Consider the following 13,424-nt stretch of genomic DNA (forward strand, 5'->3'; position numbering starts at 1 on the left):
TTCTTCTTCTTCTTCTTCTTCTTCTTCTTCTTCTTCTTCTTCTTCTTCTTCTTCTTCTTCTTCTTCTCCTCCTTCTCCTCCTCCTCCTCCTTCTCCTTTGGATTGGTTTTCATAGGGGATTGTCGATCTTATTTATTTAAATAACCAACTCTATGATCAATCCTGTGCATTGCTCTTTTAATCTCCACTTTTTAGCCCCTCCCTTGACGTTTATCATTTATTGTTGCTTACCACTTCAAGTTTGGGTTGTTTCTGTTGTCAAGGACACTGCACTTCATCATTATGCCATTTATTAGAATATTTCTGAGTTTTAATCGAAGCACTCATTGCTATACATTCTTCCCTTAGGATTGCTTTAACTGTATCCAAAAGTTTCTGGGAGATTTTTCTTTACTTTTCATTAATTCTAAGAACTTTTAAATTTCTTCCTAATTTTCTTTTTTGATGACCCACTGGTCATTGAAGAGTGTGCCATTCTCTCCATGCTAATTTCTAATTTTATTACATAATGATCTGATAAGATATAAGAGGTTCTTTCAATTATTTTATATTTTGCAAGACTTTACTTATGATCTAGAATGTGGATTATTTTAGAAACAGTTCTGTAGGCTGCTGAGAGGAATGTGTATGTCTATATCTGTTGGAAGGAATGGTCTAGGTATATTTGTGAAATCCCTTTGATGTAAGGTGTAGTTTAAGTCTGCAGTTTCTCTGTTGACTTTTAGTTTATGTGACCTATCTAAGCATGAGTGGGGAAATGAATCACCTATTATTGTAATTTTTATAAAATTGGGGCCTCGATTTTGTTACATGTATATTTACAGTCATTTTAAAATCTTGCTTATTTTTTCTTTATTCATGTGTAATGGCCTTCTTTTCCCTTTGGGCTAATTATGTCTTCAAGTCTCTACTTTTACCTCAAAGTCTACTTTATAAGGTATTAGAAGAGCTACACCAGGTTGCTTTATGTTTACATTCTCTTTCTAAATGTCTGTGAGTAGCTTCTTACCTGTGAGGTGTTTTTTTTGGGGGGGGTGGTTGTCGTTTGTTTGTTTGTTGTTGATGCTAGATAGTTGTATTTAGTTTTTGTAATTTAGTGAGACAGTTTGCGCATCTGCTGGAAGTTGAAACTGTTTCTAATTTGTGTTATTGAGAGATATTTCCTGATTCTTATAATTTTGGGGTCATCTTCTCACTTGGCTAAATTATTATTCTTTACTTATTTTTCTATTACTATTAAAGACTCACAGCATTACTGTTTGGACACAATTGATTTCTTCCTAGTTACTATTTATTCAGCTAGTTCTCTCATGAAATATGTTCTTTCCCATATTACCATGATGGAGCCTGTATTTCTTCTTCATCTGTATATACTACTTCTTTAAACGTCTTCCCCATGCTCTTGGTGGCCTGAAATTACCTTAATTTATGTTTACATGTCCTTATTTCTCTATCACTTTAAAAAGATAAATTTGTTGGATATAGCAATCTTGGTTCACAATTACTTTTGATATTTAACTGTTAAACATAGAGAAAAGGTATTCTTTGGTCCTGTTAATTTGGAGTCCTAAATAGCTCTTGTATTTGTATGTTGACTTCTTTCTCTGGATTTGGGAAGGTTTCTGTTGTAATTTCCTTCTAGTCTCCTAGCTCATGGATGCATGAGTCTCTCTTCCTTGTGTGCTGCCGTTCATGGGGGCTGTGGTCATGCTCATTTGTCTGATTTTTCTGTGTTGGTGTTTGATGCAAATTCCTCAACATTTCCCTGATGTTCTTCCTCTGCTTTTCATATCCATCGTTGATGCTTTCCTCTGAGTTTTTTATTTAATCAAGTTTTGATTTTCAACATTTCTGGGTTCTCTTACTGCAAATCTCAATCTTGTTGCTGTATTTTTCTTCCATGTCATTGACCTGTTTATTGACATTGCTGATTTTCTCGTTGACATGTTGCTGTTTTCCTCTGTGTGGCTGACCTCCCTCTCCCAGTCCTAGATTGAATTCATCTGCTTATTTATATCCTCTGGTCACTGATAAATTTTACTAGGAAATTTCTGAAGCCTTCATCTGACACTCTACCCATTTCAGTGACTTTGGGTTCAACAGTTGAGGAGTGATGATCATTAGGAGAAGCTGTGCTAGCTCACTCTCTTCTGTTTGTTCTTATGTTGCCACTTGCATGCCCATTATTTGTATATATCTTTTTCTGGCTGGGGGTGATCTTCTTATTGAGTAGCCTACACTTAAATCACCAGTATCACTTAGTGAGGAGAAAGCAAGCTACTATAGTATAAAGAACATCCAGGCACATAAAACATAGAAAAATACTTAATCAGTTACAGCTGAGTAGTGCACCATCAACACCAAAAATGGCAAAACTAACATTGGTTGTGATAGGAAATTGACAGATATTTAGGGTGTATAGAGAGTTAATAAGTGAGGTAAATTAAAGGGACAAGGAACGGGAGAAACAGAGAAGAATAAGTGTTATTCATCAAAGAAAGATGAATGTTATGGAGAGGAAGAGGAGAGGAGAGGAAGAGTGGTGTGTGTGTGTGTGTGTGTGTGTGTGTGTGTGTGTAAAAGACAGAGAGGGAGAGGGGGAGGGAGAGGAAGAGGGAGAGATTAGGAAAATTAGGAGAGATAAAAAATGAAAAAAAAAGTCAGAACAAAAAATTTTAGATGATCTACCAGCCATGATGTACCAATACCATGCAGTTCTTTGTTGTTGTTGTTTTTCCTCACAATTGCTCTGTAGTACAGCTTGTGGTCAGGCATGGTGATTCCACCAGAAGTTCTTTTATTGTTGAGAATAGTTTTCACTATCCTAGGTTTTTTCTTATTCCAGATGAATTTGCATATTGCCCTTTCTAACTCTGTGAAGAATTGAGTTGGAATTTTGATGGGGATTGCACTGAATCTGTAGATTGCTTTTGGCAAGGTGGCCATTTTTACTCTATTAATCCTGCCAATCCATGAAGATGGGAGATCTTTCCATCTTCTGAGATCTTCATTGATACTTGAAGTTTTTGTTTTTGCTTTTTCTATTTTTGGTTTTTTGAGACAGGGTTTCTCTGTATAGCCCTGGCTGTCCTGGAACTCACTTTGTAGACCAGTCTGGCCTCGAACTCAGAAATCCGCCTGTCTCTGCCTCCCTAGTGCTGGGATTAAAGGCAGGTGCCACCATGCCTGGCTGAAGTTCTTATCATACAGATCTTTTACTTCCTTAGTTAGAGTCACACCAAGGTATTTTATATTGTTTGTGACTATTGAGAAGGGTGTTGTTTCCCTAACTTCCTTCTCAGCCTGCTTATCCTTTGTGTAGAGGATGGCCACTGATTTGTTTGAGTTAATTTTATATCCAGCTACTTTGATGAAGTTGTTTATCAGGTATAGGATTTCTTTGGTGGAATTTTTGGGGTCATTTAATTATACTATCATATCATCTGCAAATAGTGATATTTTGACTTCTTACTTTCCAAGTTGTATCCCTTTGATCTCCTTTTGTTTTTTAATTGCTCTAGCTAGAACTTCAAGTACTATATTGAATAGGTAGGGAGAGAGTGGGCAACCTTGTCTAGTCTCTGATTTTAGTGGGATTGATTCAAGTTTCTCTCCATTTAGTTTGATGTTGGCTACTGGTTTGCTGTATATTGCTTTTACTATGTTTAGGTATGGGCCTTGAATTCCTGATATTTCTAAGACTTTTATCATGAAGGGGTGTTGGATTTTGTCGAATGCTTTTTCAAATGAGATGATTTTTTTTTCCTTTGAGTTTGTTTATATAGTGGATTACATTGATAGATTTCTGTATATTGAACCATCCCTGCATCTCTTGGATGAAGCCTACTTGGTCATGATGGATGATAATTTTGATGTGTTCTTGGATTCACTTTGTGAGTATTGAGCATTTTTGCATCAATATTCATAGGGGAAATGGGTCTGAAGTTCTCTTTCTTTGTTGGGTCTTTGTGTGGTTTAGGTATCAGAGTAATTGTGGATCATAGAACAAATTCAGTAGAGTACCTTCTATTTCTATTTTGTAGAATAGTTTGAAGAGTATTGGTATTAGGTCTTCTTTGAAGGTCTGATAGAACTCTACACTAAACCCATCTGGTCCTGGGCTTTTTTGTTGGGAGACTATTAATGACTGTTTCTATTTCTTTAGGGAATATGGGACTGTTTAGATCCTCAATCTGATCCTGATTTAACTTTGGTACCTGGTATTGTCACTGATCTTTTACAAAGGAACTAAAACCATCTGGTGGAAAAAAGACAGCATTTTCAACAACTGGTGCTAGCTCAACTGGCAGTTTGCATTTAGAAGAATGCAAATGAATCCATTCTTATCTCCTTGTACAAAGCTCAAGTCCAAGTAGATCAAGGACTTCCACATAAAACCAGATACACTGAAACTTACAGAGGAGAAAGTGGGGAAGAGTCTCAAACATATGGGTACAGGGGAAAGATTTCTTGAACAGAACAACAATGGCTTGTGTTGTAAGATCAAGAATTGACAAATGGGACTGCATAAACTTGCAAAGATTCTGTAAGGCAAAGGACACTGTCAATAAGACAAAAAGGCAGCCAACAGATTGGGAAAAGATCTTTACTAATCCGAAATTTGATAGAAGGCTAAATATCCAATACATACAAAAAACTCATGAAGTTAGATTCCAGAGAACCAAATAACTCTATTAAAAATGGGGTACAGAGCTAAACAAAGAATTCTCAACTGAGGAATACTGATTGGATGAGAAGCACATAAAAAAAAAAGTTCAACATCCTTAGTCATCAGGGAAATGCAACTCAAAACAACCCTGAGATTCCATCTCACACCAGTCAGAATGAATAAGATAAAAAAAAAAAAAAAAAAAAAACTCAGGTGACAGCAGATGCTGGTGAGGATGTGGAGAAAGAGGAACACTCCTCAATTGCTGGTGGATTACAAGCTGGTACAACCACTCTGAAAATCAGGTTGGCAGTTCCTAAGAAAATTGGACATAGTACTACTAGAAGATCCAGCAATACCACTCCTGGGCATATACCCAGAAGATGATACAACTTGTAATAAGGACACATGCTCCACTATGTTCATAGAAGCCTAGTTTATAATAGCCAGAAGCTAGAAATAACCCAGATGTCCCTCAACAGAGGAATGGATACAGAAAATGTGATACATTTACACAATGGAGTGCTATGCAGCTATTAAAAACAATGAATTTATGAAATTCCTAGGCAAATGGATGGATCTGGAGGATATCATCCTGAGTGAGTTAACCCAATCACAAAAGAACACACATGATATGCACTCACTGATATGTGGATATTAGCCCACATGCTCGTAATACCCACAATACAATTCACAAACCACATGAATCTCAAGTAGAAGGAAGACCAAAGTGTGGATACTTTGATCCTTCTTAGAAGGGAGAACAAAATAACCATGGAAGGAATTACAGAGATAAAGTATGGAGCAGAGACTGAAGGAATGACCATCCAGAGACTGTCCTACCTGGGGATCTATCCCATATACAATCACCAAATCCAGACAGTATTGTGGATGCCAGCAAGTGTTTGCTGACAGGAGCCTGATATAGCTGTCTCCTGAGAGGCTCTGCCAGCACCTGACAAATACAGAGGTGGATGCTCACAGTCCAATGAAGGAGCTAGAGAAAGTACCCAAGGAGCTGAAGGGGTTTGTAGCCTCATAGGAGGAACAACAATATGAACTAATCAGTACCCCCAGGGCTCCCAGGGACTAAACCACCAACCAAAGAATACACATGGTGGGACTCATAGTTCCAGCTGCATATGTAGCAGAGGATCACCTAAATGGTCATCAATGGGAGGAGAGGCCCTTTGTCCTGTGAAAGCTCTATGCCCAGTGTATGGGAGTGCCAGGGCCAGGAAGTGGGAGTGGGTAGGTTGGTGAGTAGGTGGGAGAAAGGGGATAGGGGGCTTTTGGAGATGAAACCAGGAAAGGGGATACCATCTGAAATGTAAATAATGAAAATATCTAATAAAAAAGAAATAATTTTAAGTAATTTTAAATGCCATATTCTGTAAATCTCTGAGGTTTTGAAGAGTATCTGAACTGTCAATAAAAAAAAAAATCTAAATGATGTAAAAGCTCAGAACCAAAAATTAAATAAATTTAGAAGAGGGATGAAAAGAGAAGAATAAAAATGGTCAGAAATAAGTAGTGCTGAGAGTGGGAGACATGCTCTTCCCCATGGAAGAGCACACCAACTGGTCAGCCTGGGAAACACACGTATAAAGAGCATTAGTCAGAGTGAGCTGCTTGTATTTTTGTATCTAGGAACAGACAGACAGACAGACAGACAGACACACACACACACACCAGTGATCAAAGGAAAAGAGGCCATGAATTTAAAACAGAGAAAGGGGATTAGAGGAAGGAAAGAGAAGGAGGAAAATATATAATTATATTATCTCAAAAAATTTAAAATTAAAAAAGAAATAAGGTAAAATCAAAATAAAGCCTGATTTATAGAAGAGGGATGAAGGAAGGAAAAGGAAAAGGAGACCCTAAGGTAATGAAGAGAAACCAAAAAATGCAAACAAATATACATAAGGCATTTCAAGAGCACAGCAAAGCATACCTTGGTTTTTGAAAGCAACCTTGTGTTCTCTACCAAACCACTGTACATTCTGTTTTGAACTGAGCCATATCTATAAGTCAGAAACCCACTGCAGTCAACAGAGATCTAATTTATAAAATTAATTCATACAAATAATTTATATGATATTATAAAGTAATATTATAGTATATAAATATAATAATACTAGTCCCCAGTGAGTCTAGTCCAAGAGAGCTCCTGAGGTATTTTTATTGACTATTTTACTTAATCTAAACTTTTCTCTTTTCATAAAACACCAAGACTGGCAGCATCTTGTGGTAAATAAAATTCAACTACTGAAGGAATAAATGTGTATTTCATACTCTACATCAACGGCCAGTGCACAGAAATGGCTTCAATGCACTGTTAACACGACAACACAATGAAGTAAACAGAAACAAAACCACGTTTTGATCAGTGCCCTAGTTTCTTCTCCTGTTGATGTAGTTAAATATTCTGACAAAAGCAAGGGAGGAAGGGTTTGTTGAGTTTATAATTCCATGTTGCAGTCTATCGTGGGAAAGGCAAGCAGGTACCTGACACAGTTAGTCACATCCACAGTCAAGGACAATGAGAGAATCGATGCACCTTGCTCACTGCTTAGCTCACTTCGATCTTTCCACAGTTTAGAATCTAAACCTAGGGAATGGTAGTGTCCATTCTGGGGCTGGGTCTTCCCACAGCAGCTAATATAATTCAGGCAGCCCCTACCATGTATTCCCACAGGCTAATCCAGACCATCTCTCACTGAGACTCTCTTTCTAGGAATTCTAGAGTGGGTCAAGTTGACTGCCGTAGTAGGTGAAATATGTTCTCCCAACCTTTCAGAATATGCTGCCTCCGATTTGGGTTAATCTGAGTTAGTCCGGGAGACACCTGATGATAAGATCATGAATTTGGAAGATAGATTTAACTTTTGAAATAAGTGTTCAGGTCTTCATGTCTCTGGGGTCTGTCGGCACTTGTTACGATCATTCCATTCTAAGGGTTATGAAAGGCGAATGTGTAATAACTTCATTTTAGATTTTCATCTACCTTCATAAAAACTTGATGTAATATAAACCCAATATAATATTGATAACTTACGTTAAAGCCAATAGAATTTATTATTAAGAAAAGTGTAAGCATCCAGTAAAGACATTTTCTTTTCTTTTTTGCTTGCTTTCATCACACACACACACACACACACACACACACACACACACACACACCACTTTAGAATATAGCTCAAGCTGGCCCCTACTTTGCAATGCTGCCACTGCACCTCCAGACTGCTGAGACTCCAGCTATGTGCCACTGCTTTCTTTTCTTCTCTTCTATTTTCAAATAGTTTTCACTATAGTGTCAGTATAAATTGCCTCATTTCTTCACAGAAGATAAAACAATAGGAAGTTGAAGTTTTTAACCTTTTGGCAGTAGTAATGGCTTAAAGGAAACCATAAGGAGAAATAGCTTGATGTCAAACTCGCTTTGAGATATTAAAATTCATCTCTATTTAAAATCTGAGGTGATCTTTCCTAAGCCTCATCAAGTGTAGGATGTAGCATAGTGATAAAGACAACAGTACCAGGTGGTAATAGGCTAAGGGAAGTCTTCACTGAGACCCAGAGAACTTTGAGGCCTGAAAAACTGAACTCTTATTTTAAAATGTAGAATTCCACTTACAAATTAATGAGTCTATCATAGGTGTCTCCTGGGCCAATGGAGATGAGCTCAAATTAAGAGATAGTTTATTATGGAAGATTGATTATGGGTGTGCTGCTGTTCAGCCAGCAGGGAAGAACAATTCCCATCACATTGCCATTCTTGAAGAGAAGAAGTGTTTCTCCTTTCCTATCTTGGCATGTTTGTCATTGTGTGCCTGAGATAACTATCTCTGTGAGCTCTGTTCAGCTTCTGAAGCTGAGAGGTTATTATCACATTCCCCCAGAAATGACGCATGCAATATGTATGCAGCCTTGTGCTCAGAGAGAATCATTGTTTGAAGTCTTCATCAGTACATAACCACCTCAACACATGACAGCATGTGCTTACATTACATTTACAGTAGGTGGATATGTATGTATGTATAATTCTTTGTAATATGTTTATATTGAGCTTGATATTATATATAACACAATATAATACTATATGTATAAATTGTAACACACATGTATACACACACACACACACACACACACACACAGAGACACACACACTTGAGCTTGCTATATATGTAACCTAAAGTTGCTGCTGATGGCATCAACTCCATCTCACAGTGAGATTTGAGATGTTCTCTTTCTCATCTGTTTATCTCTAATTTTTTTTTTCTGTGTCAGCTTCAAAATTTAATAAGTCTTCTCTCCTTCTGCCCGTGTCTTCTAATCTAAACCCTTAAGGCATCTTAGCAGCTAACCAGAGAGATAAGCAGCATTCTTTCTGTAATTGGCAAAGTTAGGTACTCCATTTTCATTACAACTTTAAATCTGCCCAAACTGCCCTGCTGGCACAGAAATGCAGGACAAAATCTTATCGGGGAGGATTTCATCCCAGTCACTGGCTCTGTCCTTGTCTCTTTCAAAGGGGATCCTGACTAACCATTCAGAGCAGGGGCAGGAGCTCTCAGATGGAAAGTGAAGGTCTGGCAGGAGTCATCTTTCCCACCTACTGGGTCCTCAGGTCCTCTGGGCATTGCCTGTCTTCAAGAATTAAAGCCATAGCTGGGTTCAGCTGATTTGGTGAGTGAATGACAGCATTTTAAGACTGGTTTAGATAAGAATTAAAGTAATTGGGGGGTTAAATATGTGGTAAATGAGCATATTGAATGTGGCTTAAACTTATTTCCCTTAAAAATGCTGCCAGACACCTCCAAAATGTAAGATGCCCAGTGTTCTTTTTCTTTTCTTTTTTCTTTTTTTTTTTTGAAAGAATGCTATGTGATCTTTGTAGTATAAGAAGGATTGGTTGAATAAAGGAGGAGGCTACACAAGAGGCCTGGGAGACCAACTGCAACCCAGTCCTAATATCCTGTTGCTTAGATTCCGAGTCCTCTGTGTGATATTTTTTCAGTCAGAGAGACCTTTAAATCCCTATGGTTTCTACTCCGTTATAAGCAGTGTTTTCTCTTAATTCCCATGGCAGATATTTTCTCACAAATTTGGAGGGTAAAAAGAAAGGGAAGAAAACCTTTTTAAAACATAAACCCCACACTGCAAAACATCAGTAGGAAATGTTGAAGCTGGGAGCTTGGTTACCGTGACAACTAGGGTTTGCCAAACTCCCCTCTCAGAGATCTGGACCTTTGCTTGAAATGGTTGCTTCTCAGATGGGCTTTGACCACCAGATTTGTGGCTCCAGCCAAAAGTATTGAAAGGGAAGAGTGGATTTGGCAAGGTCCCACCACCTGGGAGCATCATCTACATGGCAGCTCCCAGTTCATTGGTTTGACTCCCATCTCTTACCCACAAATGTTCTCTGGGGAAGGCACAGCGGCCCAGAGCTTCTTAACAATGGTCACTGAGAAGACTGTTAGGGAAAAAAAGAGGAATTATCTGTATGCTACAAAGAGAAGGTATGGGGACTATGTAAGGGTATTTCCTGCTCCTTTTTCTCAACAAACACTCTTGCTATTTCCTCTCACTGGAAACAGTAGACCATACTATATGTATTTATTTTTCAGTTGAAATAAAACTGGAAATAAGGCAGGTTTGTCTTTAAGATTCTTATTGTCTTAGCCAAACACCAAAGAATAAACAGATCACTTGGTCATCAGGGATCATTTGATGATAACTGGTAATATATCAGGAACTTCCAGGAAACATTGAAGGTGGGTGACAGGAGCAGGTACCACTAAAGCTGAAGGGCTAGGGCTGGTGTGGATGGCAGATGACATAAAGCTATATCTGTTCTCTCAAGCAAGCTATAAATAAAAGGTGGATGTGGTATGATCTAGGGGTGGAAGATTTGTTTGGGGCCATAAATAAATAAGCCAGGGGCATCCATTGGGTCCAGTGCTGGGTGTTTTAAAGGTAAGACTGAAAAATTCCATTGGCCACTGAAGGGTTGTGTGCAAGGACAAGAACAAGCAATAACTTTGAGGAAATTCAAACCAGATGGCTTAGTATACAAAGAAAGATAACCAGGAGGCAGACCCAAACAGACAGCTCACATGATATATACTCATTCGATTTTATTTACTGTCTTGGAAGTGTGTTCCTTACTAGATGCTCAGTAGAGCAGAACTATTGTAGAGCCTCAGTTTCCCTGAGTCTTTCATAGGCTCTGACATTTCGTGATGCAAACTCCAGCCCATCAGATACACCTTTGTTCTGTCTGCCTTCTCTCAAGAGCCATTGTGTGACTAAGTCTAACACGTACACTTTTGTGAACATCATGAACATCAACTGCTTCTGGACGTGGAGATTTGGAATTTTCTATGGCAGGAGAGAAGTCTTTTAGGCTGTTCATCCTCAGTGGCCACATCGAACCTCTCACTGGGTGACGAAATCCTATGCTCTTCACTGGAGAGGTCCCCTTGGAATTGAGGACAGCTGGTGTCAGCTTTCAGCATTCAACACAGACAATATGAGTTCTCTAACAAAAGCCTGTCACAGATTTTATGCAAAAAGTACAGTATCATTCTTTTAAAAAATACCTGTTACTACTAGTGGGTATATTCAATTTTACAGAGTTTTTTTTTCCCCAAGTACTTCTAAATAAATAATATAACTTTCTAAATACATGCCAACTGTGGTAAATACCACTCTGAATTCCAGTATGAATAAACAGAGCATATCAAGTCTATATTACATTTAAAAAAAAGCCAACAGCCAGAGTGTTAGAACTGGAGAGATGTCTCAGTGCATGTATTGTTCTTAGTGCAGATCTGGGTTTGGTTTCCAGAACCCATAGTTTGGCTTATATCTGCCCATAACTCCAGTTCCAGAGATCCAATGCTCTCCTCTGACCTACATGCAGTAGGCATGAATGTGATATACATACATATGTGCAGGGGAAACACTCATATGCATAAAATAACAATCAAAAAAGCCCAGAAGTGGCATCAAAAAACCCTGAAGCACTGCCTGTTGGGAAGTGCTACCTGCTGTTACCAAGTAAGCCATGTTTCTTCTATTACCATTCCCAGGGCCAGCTAAGCCCATTCCAGTGGGTGGGGGAGGTACCCTGTGACACATTGCCATTGAACAATGTCAGGAAGACCACTGGGGCCACCTCACTTTTCTTTTGCCTCAACAGTTTCATTTATCTAATAACTGGTGTTCTATGTTGTATGAATTTGTGTTAGATGTTATAATGAAAGAGAATAGAGACATGAAGAGATGGACTATCTTAATAGGGGGATGAACAGTGTGTTATTCTTCAGCCAGGAATCCACACTTGTGCCTCCTCTTTCTCTCCCTCTCCTTTTCCTTCTGCCCCCCCCCCTTTTGTCTGTCTCCAGTTTGTATAGTTTTTACTTGTGTATGGCTGCATCTTCACTATTAAGAATCTTTAGGACACCAAAGATTCTAACATAATATAATTTTAATATCTTCTATTTTAGTCTCAAAGATGCTAGATATGTTCCTGAGCTCATGTGGCTATGGGGATGAAAAGAAGGTTTAAAATGCATATCCGACAGGATGAATGTGGCTGCCTGTTCATTGATTGTGTCCCTAAGGAAGAATTTGTAATTAAGATGTAAAGTGCTCTGAACCTAACGCTTCTAAGGAGCCCTGTGAGGCTGGGCATGCCACCTTCTTCTAAGAGGTAGAACAGTGTCTTAGTGACCCCTGGTATGAGGGATTGCAAATTCAAATCCCATAGCATCCCACACTGTGTTGGTTGGTTTCTTTTTCTTTTTGTTCAGCTGGAGTTGTCTGGGAAGAAAGAACCTCAGTTGAGGAGCTGCTTCCATTGGATTAGTATTTGAGCACATCTATGGGAGCATTTGCCTGATTGATCATTGATGCAGGAGGGCCAGTCCATTGGATGTGGTCCATGTCTGAGCATGTACTAGGAGGTACTAAGGTGTATGAGAAAGTAAACTGAATGAGCCGTAGGGAGCAGGACACTATACAACATTCTTCTATGATCTCTGGTTTGTTTCCTGCCCTGTTTGACTTTCCTCAATGATGTTCAGTGACATAAAGAGCAATAGACCCTTTCTTTCCAAGCTGCTATTGGTCATGGTGTTTATCACAGCAATGGAAAAACAGAAAATTTAAGTGTGTGAATTGAGCCGGGTGAACAATAATAGAAAGATATAGGGCTTGGAGAGAACGGGAACTTCTTACCCTACTAAACACAGCAGATTTTACTGCCACTTCGTGGTTCTTTGAAACATGTCTGCAAGTAATGTTCTCTTGTTATTAAACATCTTAATTTGCCCAAAGATAAATGTATAAGTCACCATATGCACCTTACCCACCATACATGGTAAGAGGTAAACTACAAACCAGAGTCTTACATATGGGTGAACTACTTGAGACCAAACTAGAGAAGGCATTTTTTTTTCTTTTAGTGTAAACCAGAACAGTGGCATTAGGAATGATAGAAAGGGGCTATGAATGTCCTAGTCTGGTGGTGGCAGGACCAAAAGGAGGCACATCACACACCAGTGTGCAATTTGAGTCATGAGGTATGCAGCAAAGCTCAGAGTGGGAGGGGTGAGACTGGTCGAAGGAGCTCCCAGTGGACATACAGAGTCAAAATATTTGTCTGAATGGATAGAAGCCAGATTCATGAGCAGTAAAAGATTCACCCAGGACTAGTTGCATAAGTGGAGTAATGTATGAAGTTTCC

This window comes from Mus caroli, chromosome 9 (genome assembly GCF_900094665.2).
Source record: "Mus caroli chromosome 9, CAROLI_EIJ_v1.1, whole genome shotgun sequence".
NCBI lineage: Eukaryota > Metazoa > Chordata > Mammalia > Rodentia > Muridae > Mus > Mus caroli.